At 40.5% G+C, this 12098-nt stretch overlaps 1 pseudogene; it reads right to left on the bottom strand.

Moving 5' to 3' along the window:
* Nucleotides 1–10197: 10197 nt before the first annotated feature.
* LOC121153220 lies at nt 10198–11893 on the bottom strand (annotated as a pseudogene).
* Nucleotides 11894–12098: the final 205 nt, after the last annotated feature.

Here is a 12098-nt window from a genome sequence, read left to right on the forward strand (position 1 = left end):
ACGTAGATGAATGACCAACGCTGCTCTGAATCCAAGCGTCTGATTCCTTTTTTTTCCCAATAAAAACAGTTTTTCTGGTATAACTTCTGTCATTTAAAAAAAAATGGAGTATTTGTAAATCAGATCTTCTTGCAGCTTTATTTCGAACTATTGACATTATTTATTTAAAAGTTATCTGCAAGTAAAACAAAAACCAGGACTTTGTCATTATCCTTTGCAGACCATCAGCAGGTCAATTATATCTGGAAACAATCTACAAGGTTTCTCCTCTGTATCTATGGAGCGTTGATGAGCCCCGCCTGGCTGGACACACATTGATGAGGCTGGGATGGAGTTTTGCGACCAGTGTAGCCAGCTGCGATTTGAATGGTGAGGGAAGTGCCAGCTTGCTCCCGGCCTCTTCACTGTGCAGAGCCAAATCACTCAGAGACCAAGCAATTACACTCCATGCATGGTTTGCTACTAATTGTGCAGTGGAAGTTGATGGTAGCACCTGGTGCCCATTTCATGTTAGAAATGCAAGCTAATCAGCGATTCTAACAATGCTGGTAAAGTCTATTTGGGGCAGCAGTTCCTGAGCTTTTGCAGACTACCTGCCAGTTGTTCTTATTTTAATCTCTCTATGTACAATCTCATCAGCGCTTTTCCCATTGGACTCAGAAAGGCATTCTGGGTACTGATTTCTCCCCTGCTTCTGCTCTATTAATAGGCAGACATACACACGAATCTATAAATATTGTTGAATTAGATTAAGCGAAAGTGTTTGGCGTTTTGGCTTCTCAACAGCTCTATTATGGCACTCCTCTTTCCACATAACTTTTTTTTTTTAGATCTATTTATTTTTATTGCAAAGTGAGATATACAGATATGAGACAAGACAGAAAGGAAGATCTCCCGTCTGATGAGTCACTCACCAAGTGACCGCAACGGCTGGAGCTAAGCTGATTCAATCAGGAGCCAGGAGCTTCCTTGAGGTCTCCCAAAGTGGGTGTAGGGTCTCAAGGCTTTGGGCTGTCCTTAACTGCTTTCTTAGGCCACAAGCAGGGAGCTGGATGGGAAGTGGGGCTCCTGGGATTAAAACTGGCACCCATATGGTGCCGTTGTGTTCAAGGTGAGGACTTTCGCCACTAGGCCACTGCACTGGGATCTCCAAGTAAGTTTTGATCCAACAGAAATAAAAGAAGGCCCGATGAAAGATGATGTCTATCCTCTGTTAAGCCATGGGGCCCAGAGTGAGAGTTTGTATTTCCTGATTGTGACAGGCTTAAGACCCTTACCATAGTAGACATGGGAAGAGGGGAGATTGTGCCAGACAGCTGGAATGGAGGACATGTTCTCAGGGGGAAGGAGAGTAGTAGCGTACTTCCAGGAAGTGTGGACCTGGGTTTCCCTGTCCGTATCTGTCCTTCAGATAGTCAGACATTATGAGTCAAGAAGCAGAGACTAGGTGTTACACTAATTTGTGTCTTCTGTACAGGAAGGAATCATTAGCAGTTAGGAAGCAGTGTTCCTTCTATGTTTGGTATAGATTGATTGGTTTTAACTTCCCAATAGCTAAGCTAAGACAGGGTGTTGTAAAGTAAAAGAGTTAAATAGCAAAAGGGAAAAATAAGGCAAAGATGTTCATTGAATGCAAAAATGAGCCCCCATAACATGGAGTTTGGGAGCATTTAAATAAAAGGATCAGAGAATTTTGAACCTGTCTAGAGAGTGCATCCATTAGTAACCTAAGAAGGTGTTGGGATAATCTCCAGTCATTGAATTCCGGTCGATTTGGATGATCATAGGAGAAAAAGAGCAGAGGTAAGGAGTCTGTTTGTCACCCTCGTTGTTGATCCTTACTTCCTGGGATCAGCTTATTTAAGGGAGATGCCATGCTCACCTTGAACATGGACAGCATTCGCAGTACTGTAATCCCTAGGTGATGGTCATGTAGGATGACCAGCAGTGCCCACGTCACGCTGTGTGTCTGAGTCCATGAGAACGTTCCACCTTCTACATTTCACATTTCTTCCTGGACCTATGGGGAGATTCTAAATGTTCATTTCTCACCTTTTCTAGCTTTTTCAGATACTTTTCTCTTCAGTATTAACAGTACTAGAGTCATTCTGTAGTTGATATTGGTCAGAATTTTTGATATATAGCATTCATCCCTCGTGTTATTTAGGGAATTTCTTCCTTGAAGTGGAAATAATTCAGGTTGGTTTGCACTTCCATTACCTGCCTGTTTACCTGACATAACCTTCATTTAACCATACCTGGCATATGGCCCAAGAACAGACAGACAGCACACTGCCTCTTATTTTTTAATGTGCTAAAGAATTTTACTGAAAGCAATTCAAAATGCATTAAGAGTTCAAGCTCATATACTTTAGGCAAGTTTTTGGAAAACATACTAAGATTATACTAGCTATATGATAAAAAGTCATGTCTTCAGAACAGAACTAATACTTTCTCTTGTATTTGGATAATTCTTCCTAAACTTTTACAGGATTACTGATCAGATAAGTTAGCATTGCTTTTGTAATTTTTAAAACTTAATTGATTCATTTTATGCTACATTTCCAAAGGCTCTGGGATTTCCCATCTTCTTCCCAAACCCAATCCTCCAACCCCCACTGATTTTCCCTATTTTATTATAATAATATAGTCCTTCAAAAAACAGTCACAGGTCTATAATTCTGCTGTTTAAGTGTGTCCTGACATTGTAGGTGTGGAGAATGGCAGAGGGCACATTGACCCTTTAGCTAGTTGGGAACAGATTTATTTTGACACAGAGTAAGGGTGTGAGTGACAGGGACAGAAGAGGTAACCGTGTTGTCATAGATAATAAGAGGGGCCAATTAGATCAGCTTTGCTTGACCCTAAGACAAGTTTATATTTCTTCTTTCCTAGTTTCATACATCTGGGTTTTTCTCGTTGTCTGCTACTTTCAAATATACTCACCCAGTATATTTGAAATACATATGTATCTACATATATATACATACACCTGTATCTATACATACACACTATATGTGTGTAAATATATATATTTATTTAAATATATATTTAAATATTTAAATATATGTATTTATAAGTATCTAAATATATATTTATATAAATAAATATACGAGTAAATATATATAAACATATATATATTTAGCTTGCAGATAAGAAAACCTACAGGTTGTTTTTGATTACTTCCAAGAGGCAATTCAGAAGTAAAATGTTCCTGATAAGAAAAAGAAATTTACATAGATGTTCCTATCATTTCATTTAAAAATTATTAAGTGCCTGCGATTTTTGGGGGTCCTGGGGCATGAAGATGGAAAGTGAAATATATGATAGCCCATATTCTCTTGGAGATGAAGATGGCATTGTGAATAAAGTCATTTAAAAAACCATGTGAATAAGTGTAAAATTACACCTATAACAAGTTATAGGGAGACAAATTATGCTGTACAAAAATAACAGAGGGAGGAATTCATTTCATCAGGAAGCCACAAAAGGCTGCTCTTTTTAGTGGTAGGGAAGAAATAAGCATGAACTTGGTACAAAAGGGAAATAGGGAAGGCTCCCCTTGGAGAGAAGGGCCCTCCGAAGACTTTAATATTTTGAGGTCAGGCAATAAAGACATATCAGAAAGTACATGTTTTAAACCTGGCTGGGGAAGGTGTATAAGGCCATTAGTTTTCCACGATCAACTTCATGATAATCAGACTGACCCTATCTAGTAAAACATGTATCTCTAGTCACATACCTTTGCAAGTTCATGCGAGCGAGTTGTAGGGATGCTACTTCCTTGAGTAATCAAGACGGAAGTACCGAGGAAAGTAGAATAGTTTTTCCTTCAGCATGGTGAATGAAGGAATAGAATCCCCAGAAACAAGGAGACGATGGAGAAAACAAATTTATTACCAGCATAGTGGGGAATGCTGAAAGTGCTCTTGCCTAATTTTCTCAGAGTTTATCTAACCGGGAAAAAAAAAATCAAAGGAAATCCATGGGGATGGGGAATGCTGTTAAAGCTGTTATTTATTTTAAGCAATGACACAAGTGTTCAGTGCAGCTAATCATTTCTGCGAAGTTTTGATGATCAGGTAATGACCAAGTGATAAAGGCAAAAATGAGAGCTAGACCAAACTGACAGTAGTTGAAAAAAAATTGCAATAATGTACTAATGTATCACCTTTTATTTACATGCACAAATATTAATATCTATTTAGTAAGTATCCCTATAAAGGTGATTCTAGAAAACACAATATGCTTTAGAAGATCTGTCTGCTTATTTTTATTTAAAACCGAATCAGAGTGAAAGAGAGAAGACTGATTTTTTATCTATCGATACATTCCCCAAATGTTCCCAGCAGACAAGTCAGGCCAAAGCAAGGATTCTGGAACTCATATCAGAGTTCCCACATGAATGGAAGAAACTGGAGTACTTGAATCATCACTCACTGCCTAGCAGGCAGTGTGTATTGGCAGGAAGCTGAATTGAAAACAGAGTTAGAAGTCAAACTCGCCACCTCTGATACGAGCTATGTGTGTTAGGTGCCATCATAACCACTGTGCCAAAGACCTCTAACCCACAGTAGCTTGCTATTTTTCTACAACATGGAAGGGGACACGGAGGCTCCATGAAGTTAAGTAACTCGCCTGTATTGCCAGGATTCGCTGCTGGCAGTGCGGGATAAGAACACAGTCAGAGATTATTCCAAAAATCATTCCACAGATCCACTTTAAGTTATCTTTGCCCCAGGGTACTGGTACTTGAAAACACAGCAATAGAGATTTTATCAAACTGACTGATATACATGAACCAGTGTGGAGTACCCCCTACTAGTAAGGAATTTGAGATATTTAGCCTAAGCATGGAAAAATTGGGTCTACTAATCAAAAGACCATGAGCTACCACTTTTTCTTATGACACTTCATAAGGCTGTGCTCATTTTTTGCAAGTTAATTCAGTTAAAAATGTCAGGAAGGAGAAATCAGATTTGAGTTTTCTTGATGTCCACACTCTTAAAAATCACCAGGTTTAGGGATATTTGGAGATGCCAAGGGAAGATAAAATACTGAGTTTATAAGAGGAAACGCCTTTTAAAATGCCTTCATCCTACCTTCAATCTATACAAACAATCTATTAAAATACAAAACTCTTTAGAATTGTTCCCCATGAACACATTTTGATTGACATAGAAGACAACTGAACATAAGTTTAATATAGTGAGATAAGCGAGATAAGTCACAGTATGAATGTGTTCAAAGAAGGACCTGCATCCACCATAAATGGGGTCCGGGTAATTGATGTCTTTCTACTTTCCTTATTTCCATATTAGAGTATGATGCATTGAACAGAGTCACTAAGTGCAGATGAGGCAACACTTTCAGAAGAGATTCACAAATGTAGTCTTTGCAACTGCCTTTAATAAGGACAAACCTCTAGATACACCCCAATAATTGGAAAATAGCCCATATTGATGTTTCTAAATGTTAAGAAAAAAAAATGTTTTTTAGGTAAGCCACACTGTTCTGGAATTTTACAGGAACAGTAAAGCCAGAATCTTACATTTCTAGCCCAAATGGGGATGTTTCTCCCTTTGGAAAAAAAAAACCCTAAAACTCTTGAGAACAATAATGTGTGTAAAATCTTAATATTCTACTAATAAAGTGCTTGGCATACTTTTGAGACCATATCCACATGATTTATCCAGATAAGTATTTTAGAATCATTTTGAATTAGATCAGTAAATATATTATCCTTAAAATTTGGAGGGACCTGTACAAATGGGAGTTTCTGGCTGTGTGATTCTCACAGCTTCTTCACAGGAGGATGTGCAGGCACCCCTTACATTGTTAGCCATTCATAAGATTGACTCGCAAGACACTATGTTAGCCATCTCTTTGTTTTCTTGAAAAAATAAGAAATGGACAGGACCTTGACACTGTCTATTATCAATCACATTAGCAAATGTTTATTGAGTAAGCAGTTGCTCTAAGGCAATACTGCTCTTGAGCCAAGGCTACAACAAAACACGTGCAAGAACTGGCTTTGTGGGATGTTGACCTAACACCCAAGTCAAGCCTCTGGTATATCAGCAGGTGCTGTGCGTCACAGGGAGGAACGGAAATTGTAAAAGGATCTGCAATTTGGAATAGCGTGTCCGGGGAAGACTTAAGAAAGGAACAAAATTCGATTCATTTTAATATCTGAGGCAGTGGCACATTCTGGTCAGGAGGAAAAGAAAATGAATGAATTCCTATAGTGAGAGCATGCCTGAGCAGTTTACAGGATCATGGAAACTGGTGTGGCTGGGGTGAGGAAATGGATGGGAGATGAAGAGACACACTGCTCAGTGGGCTAGGGAGAAAAGGGAGAGATCTTTAGGACCCACGGTCATTGTATGGAATTTGACTCTCTGTGTGATTAGATCTTTAGTAAAATGTTTGTATTTATAACAATGCAGAGCTGCGTTTGTAATTTCATAACTTGACCTTGATACAAAACGTTTTAAACTCTACAACAGGTTTTTGAATACATTTCATTGGGGACATTTAGTTTTATACAAAAAAATTCGATTGGTGCTTGTTTTGGTTTATAAATTTCAAATTTAAATAGTACATGTATTCCAGAGAAGAAATATTTCTACAAAAATATTGTTAAGATAAATTCCTTTGTAATGGAATTTTCTTTTAATTTATTGGCTTGAAGTTTGAATTTTGCACATTAATTTTTCCTAGAGTTAAACACAATGCATGATTTTATTCAACTTTTAAGATATATTCAATGAGACATTAAAGGTGAACTATGTCAATTTTATTAATAACATATTTATTGAAATGTCCTTTGAAGGGTTAAGAAATGAACATCTGATGACCTCAGAATTCCTTGTTTCTTTTAGTCTCCTTGTTATGTTCTGGAAATTCACAGGCTTTTCCAGTTTGCTAACTTCTAGGGTTGTATTAAAAATTCATAGATGTTAAATCTGATTGCTTAAAAATCCCTGGAATTGGAAGAGGATCATGTTCATAGTGGAAGATACGAGGCTAGAGGATTTAAGTGATTTTTTTTCAAGTTAATTTCTAGCTTCATCAAGACGACAACCCAGGTGTCTGAGCATGGAATTCTCTGTATTTCCAACACCATCCCTGTTTTTCCTTGATCTGGTCACTGTGAAAACCATTGGATGGGACTCCATCTTTCCTTGGAAAAGAGCCCTCTTCTTGACCTGTTCTCAGCCTCACTTGTATATTCATCATGCTTCCTCCTCTTTCTTCTTTTTATGTTCAAAGCAACTTTAATCTGCTCGAGCCTATAGTTTTTTCAGTTCCGTGTATATTAGATATGGTTGCTTTTTCATGTACACAGGAAAGAAAGGGTTTATCTGCCACATTTATACTGCTTGACAATTTCATCCTGGTGATCTTTACAAGGCCCTGAATTGTTCCCATGCATGTTTCCTGCTGTCCAGCTGCCACGTTTTCAAATAATAGAGAAATTGGGTTTTATGGGTTGAGTCTAATGGGGCAATGGAGGATCAAGAGGTTAGAGTGAATACCAGCACTAATTTTTTTTTCTGGTCTTCTGAATTCTGGCTTTATGCAACAGACAGAAGGTGCATCTGGTCAGATTCCAGTGGTTGAAAGCCAGCAGATTTATTGGACATGCACAATCATTTTTATGCTACTAAAATTGGCATGAAGGACTTTGCTATTACAAGCATTTTGAATATTATATCTCATCTTTTATATGTTGCTACTTGCTAATAACATGTGGTATAAATCCTAGGTGGCCTGAGAGATTCTTGGCACTAGAAAGCTCCATTAATTTCAAAAGAGGTACATGTCACCTAAAATGGTTGTCTACAAAGCTTTCCAGTTGCATATTATCTTAGAAAATAGCATCTTTTGAAGTTTAGCTTCTCTTCTTGTAACTTCCCCTTCTTTATTCTGTATTCCAAAAAGAAAGGTAAGTATTACATGGTCAAAATTTTCCTTATGATTTTAAGGACTGAATTTTAACTGATGGTTGAATAGAACCCCTGACTACCTGCTCAATTAAATTGCTTTGATTATCTAACCATCCTCATGCCAGTTTTCGCATATGTTCCTTCTTCTCCAGCGGATGCCTGGTACCTCAGCAAGGACTAAATTCTGGGTATGCTGTGTATTTTACTAAACACCTTTACAAAACCAGCACACCTCTCACATCTCTGACTGAACCCTTGGTTGCACTGCGGCCATACGTTTTGCAATCTAAGATGAAGCAATAAAGTTAACATACTTTTTTCTTCGTCGCGGCTCTTTGAATAGAAGATTCATCTTTTTCCATAGAGTTGGGAACATTGGTGTAAAATCTTACGTTTTTCTTGTTAAGTTGGGAACTTTTGTCTTCGTTTTTAATTAAAGTTTCTCTGTGGCATATATGAAGATCCAGCCATAATGAAATAAAATAAGGATTACTTAAATGCAAGTGCTACAATACCATGCTGATAAGACAGCAGATGGCTGGCTGGCTATCATGTACCACTTGGATACAGTGGGAAAAGGAAGAGCCCATGTCATGCAAAGGTAGAGCAGGATGACATACAATGTCATCAATATATTCCAAAGTGCACAACTTATAAATTATGAATTGTTACTTCTTGATGCTTTGTTTAGTATTGTCACTGTGGTTGACCACAGGAAAGTGAAACCAAGGATGGAGCAGGACTGCTGTTCCATATATCCTGAGTTGGGACCAAGAAATTTGGAATCAAATACTATTTGTTTGAGTAACTTTCAGATTTGTTGGACTTGGAAATTCAGACCAACTGGGAAGTGATCCCAGCATCCAAACTGTTGGTTTTCCATAGGTCCAACAGATGCTTTTTAGGCCGTATTTAAAATAATAGAACTTTGCAGTTAAAAATAAGCTCATGTGGTTGGCAGATGGAGTACCACGTCAGTGCTCTCTTTGAAGGCATTTGTCATGGAAATTCTCAGGTCAACAAGCAGTGACTAATCCCATTTCATTTTAGTGCCCTTTAAACATGAACATTAAACATGTCTGACAAGTCACACTGGATAGTTTCTTATCTCTGCCCCATCCTTTCCATTCCATTGCCAGTGATCTAGACTATACACTGGTCTTTAAGTCAACTCCTTTATTTTCTATCCCCTGATTCTAATCTATTTTACTAATTAATGTCAAATCGATCTTTCAAAGCCCAAATCTAGTCTTTCACTTGCCCACTCAGTAATTCTCAATGACTTATAATCACCCAAGCTTTAATAAAAGTTTTGTTTGCTAGCTTGGGAGAGTGCATGTGTATGCCCTGAACATTGACATCAAGGAGACTTGGGTTCGAGGACCAGCTCAAACCATTCATAATCAGGCGATCTTGTGAAATTTCATGTTTCTGAAGTCTGGTGTCTTCACCTATAATATAGTCATGATGACACTGACTACATTGAAGAATTTTATGAGACATTCAATGCTACAGAGTACGTTCTCAAAAATAGGAGCTATCTATATCCTGAGCCTTCCACACTGTGACTCTATAAACTTACTTCCTGTTATTTTAAGTAATCTATATGCTAGCACTATCTTGATTTTACTCTACATGTGGGTTCCTGTGCACTAGTTTGATTATAATTTTCATAAAAATAGGTGTGATATCTTTATAGATTATTTAATGTTCATTAAATGTTGAATTTGCAATTCTAAACTTGGTTTATGACCAGACAGAGACATTCCCCTTTGGTATCCCCCACATCCCTCCCTAGGGATCCACTTTATTGCTCGTTGGTACAGCTTCTTCACCTTTAAGCCTTCAGTGTCTCCACTTGGCCAAGGGCAAGACAAACAATCCAATTCTGGGGCCTACCCTGGTCCAGCCCCTCCTCTAACCCCACCCCAACGTATTACACAGAATATTATGCAAGCATGGCTACAGGCTTGAAATAGCAAGACAGATTGTGTGAGTGCATTTGGCACCGTGAGCCAGACCCAGTCCCCTAGCTTGACCCAAGCTGAGACCATGGTTAAATCTGGAAAAGCAGGGGCCTGACCTCCAAATCTGGTTTGCATTATGCAACCATGCAAATGCCTGAATTCCCCTCTGCCATCGACCCTCATGATGCCAAGCCCTGAGGTCCAACACCTCGGGCTCTTTCCAGGCCTAGTCAACAGGAGGCAATTAATGGTTTTCTTCTTCCCACCCCAGCCATAAGTCAGTGGTGCTGGCTCTTCCTAGGTGTCCAGGGGAAGCCAGAAACAGGCAGTAACAATCTGTCCAGCCCAAAGGCTCAGATGAGCTAGGCCTGCACAGTGGTCGTGAAGATCTTCACCACGCCGACTGCGCTGAGGCTGGCAGTGGCTGCCTTGTAGAGGAACACCATGTAGCAATTTTCCAGCCAGTTGAAGTATCCAAAGTCACCCAGCAGGTTGAAATGGGAGAGTCCCAGTGTCCAAGAAAAGACTTAATGGACTGAGCTTAGGGCCAGGAGATAGACATAGTTCCCAGTGAACCAAGCTATGGTTGTGTCCTGCTTGCTGGGCTGTGGGACCTGGATGAGTGGAGAGCTGTAGAAGCGGGTGGCTAAGGATGCCACCAGGTGACAGATGAGTGCAACATGAATGATGGCAACAAGAAAGCCCAGCTTGGAGAAACACACTGGCGTGGGGAGGTGTACTACTTGCCCAGAGGCATGGCAGCCTCATCAATGAGCTGTTCCAGGACGTAGAATGCCACAGTGAGTGCAGGCAGACCCGCCAGCAAGGCCAGTGGGAAGCCCAAGTCCCATTGCTAGGCCAACGCAAAAGCCTTCCACTGCTTCTGCTGTAGGAGCTTTTTAAAACAAACAAAAAAACAGGTTGCAGATCAGATCTCTGATATGTCACAGCTCCATGTCCAAAGGCAACCAGCAGGAGGCAGCATTACAGATCGCGGGGGCATGAGAGCTGCTTCCTCAATGGCTAAGCAGTACAACTGCTCTTTCCAGGTCTCTCAGCTGCCAGGGGGATTTGGCCAGCAGCTTTCTAGTGATGCAGAACATGCAGGCAAGACCTAGTGGCATACATACTGGAAGCAGCAGGACCCCAAAGAAAGAGATGCAGGAGCAGAAGTCAGGAGTGATCCCCAGAAGTCGCATAGTAGTGACTCCCTACTGGCCTTGTCCATACTAGCTGCTGCACCCACACTAGGCCCAGGACCAGCAAGGATCAGGACTGTCAGAATCACCACTGGCTTGTAGCTCTGGCCCAGGTATTCTGTTCTAGAGCCAGCGAAGCCCTCAGACTCTGAAGAAAGATGTGAAGCTCAGATTGGGAAAACTCGGGTCTCAGAGGCCATGGACCAAGGAGCCAGCGAGTCACTGCGTGTAGTAGTTCCCAGGCAGTGAGAGAAGCGGCAGGAGCAGGACAGCACCCAGGTCGGTGGTACAGACACTTACACTGCCAGCGCTTCGCAGTCTGCAGCTTCCATAGTCAGGTCCAGTGGGGGCGTCTCTCTCTGGCCAGTGGCCAATCAGAGGCAGTGAAGTTGCCACTGCCCTCAAACACCAGGACCCAGCCAAAGAGCTTTCTTCCCAGTCTGCAACAGAAACTCAAGGCAATCTGGGGCTCCATTTGGGCAAAATTTAAAGTCGCCGTGCTGAGTCAAAATGACCTCACCAAGTCCAGACAGGGCAAGTGTATTTTCGCTTTGTCGGATTCCATCTGCCCTGGGTCTGGATAGAGGTGAACTTTTGATGGCTCCCTGCTGGATGCGATACCACTGAGTTCTAACACGAGGTGAACATATAGATGACGCTCGCTTTGGTGTCGGTCAAAGTTTTTCTGTAATGCTTGGGAAGATACAGTGACATGAGCTTTCTTCAGGTTGACTGGCCAGGCTCGCAGAGGCCAGCATTTCTTTGGGCAGGTCATGCTGCCTCTACTGTCACACTTAAGCCCTGCTGGGGAAGAAACCCAAACATGCTCTGAGAGGTCACCGGTACATGTACCTAGGAGGCTTAAGTTGATTGAATGTTGGATACTCCTTTTAGAGAGAAAGCAGTTTTCTAAGACATATATGCAGTAAAGCATCAGAGGAAGGAATTCCCAAATCTCCATTGAACTATATCTAACATTG

This window comes from Ochotona curzoniae, unplaced genomic scaffold (genome assembly GCF_017591425.1).
Source record: "Ochotona curzoniae isolate NIBS_2020 unplaced genomic scaffold, NIBS_Ocur_1.0 contig_2688, whole genome shotgun sequence".
Taxonomy (NCBI): domain Eukaryota; kingdom Metazoa; phylum Chordata; class Mammalia; order Lagomorpha; family Ochotonidae; genus Ochotona; species Ochotona curzoniae.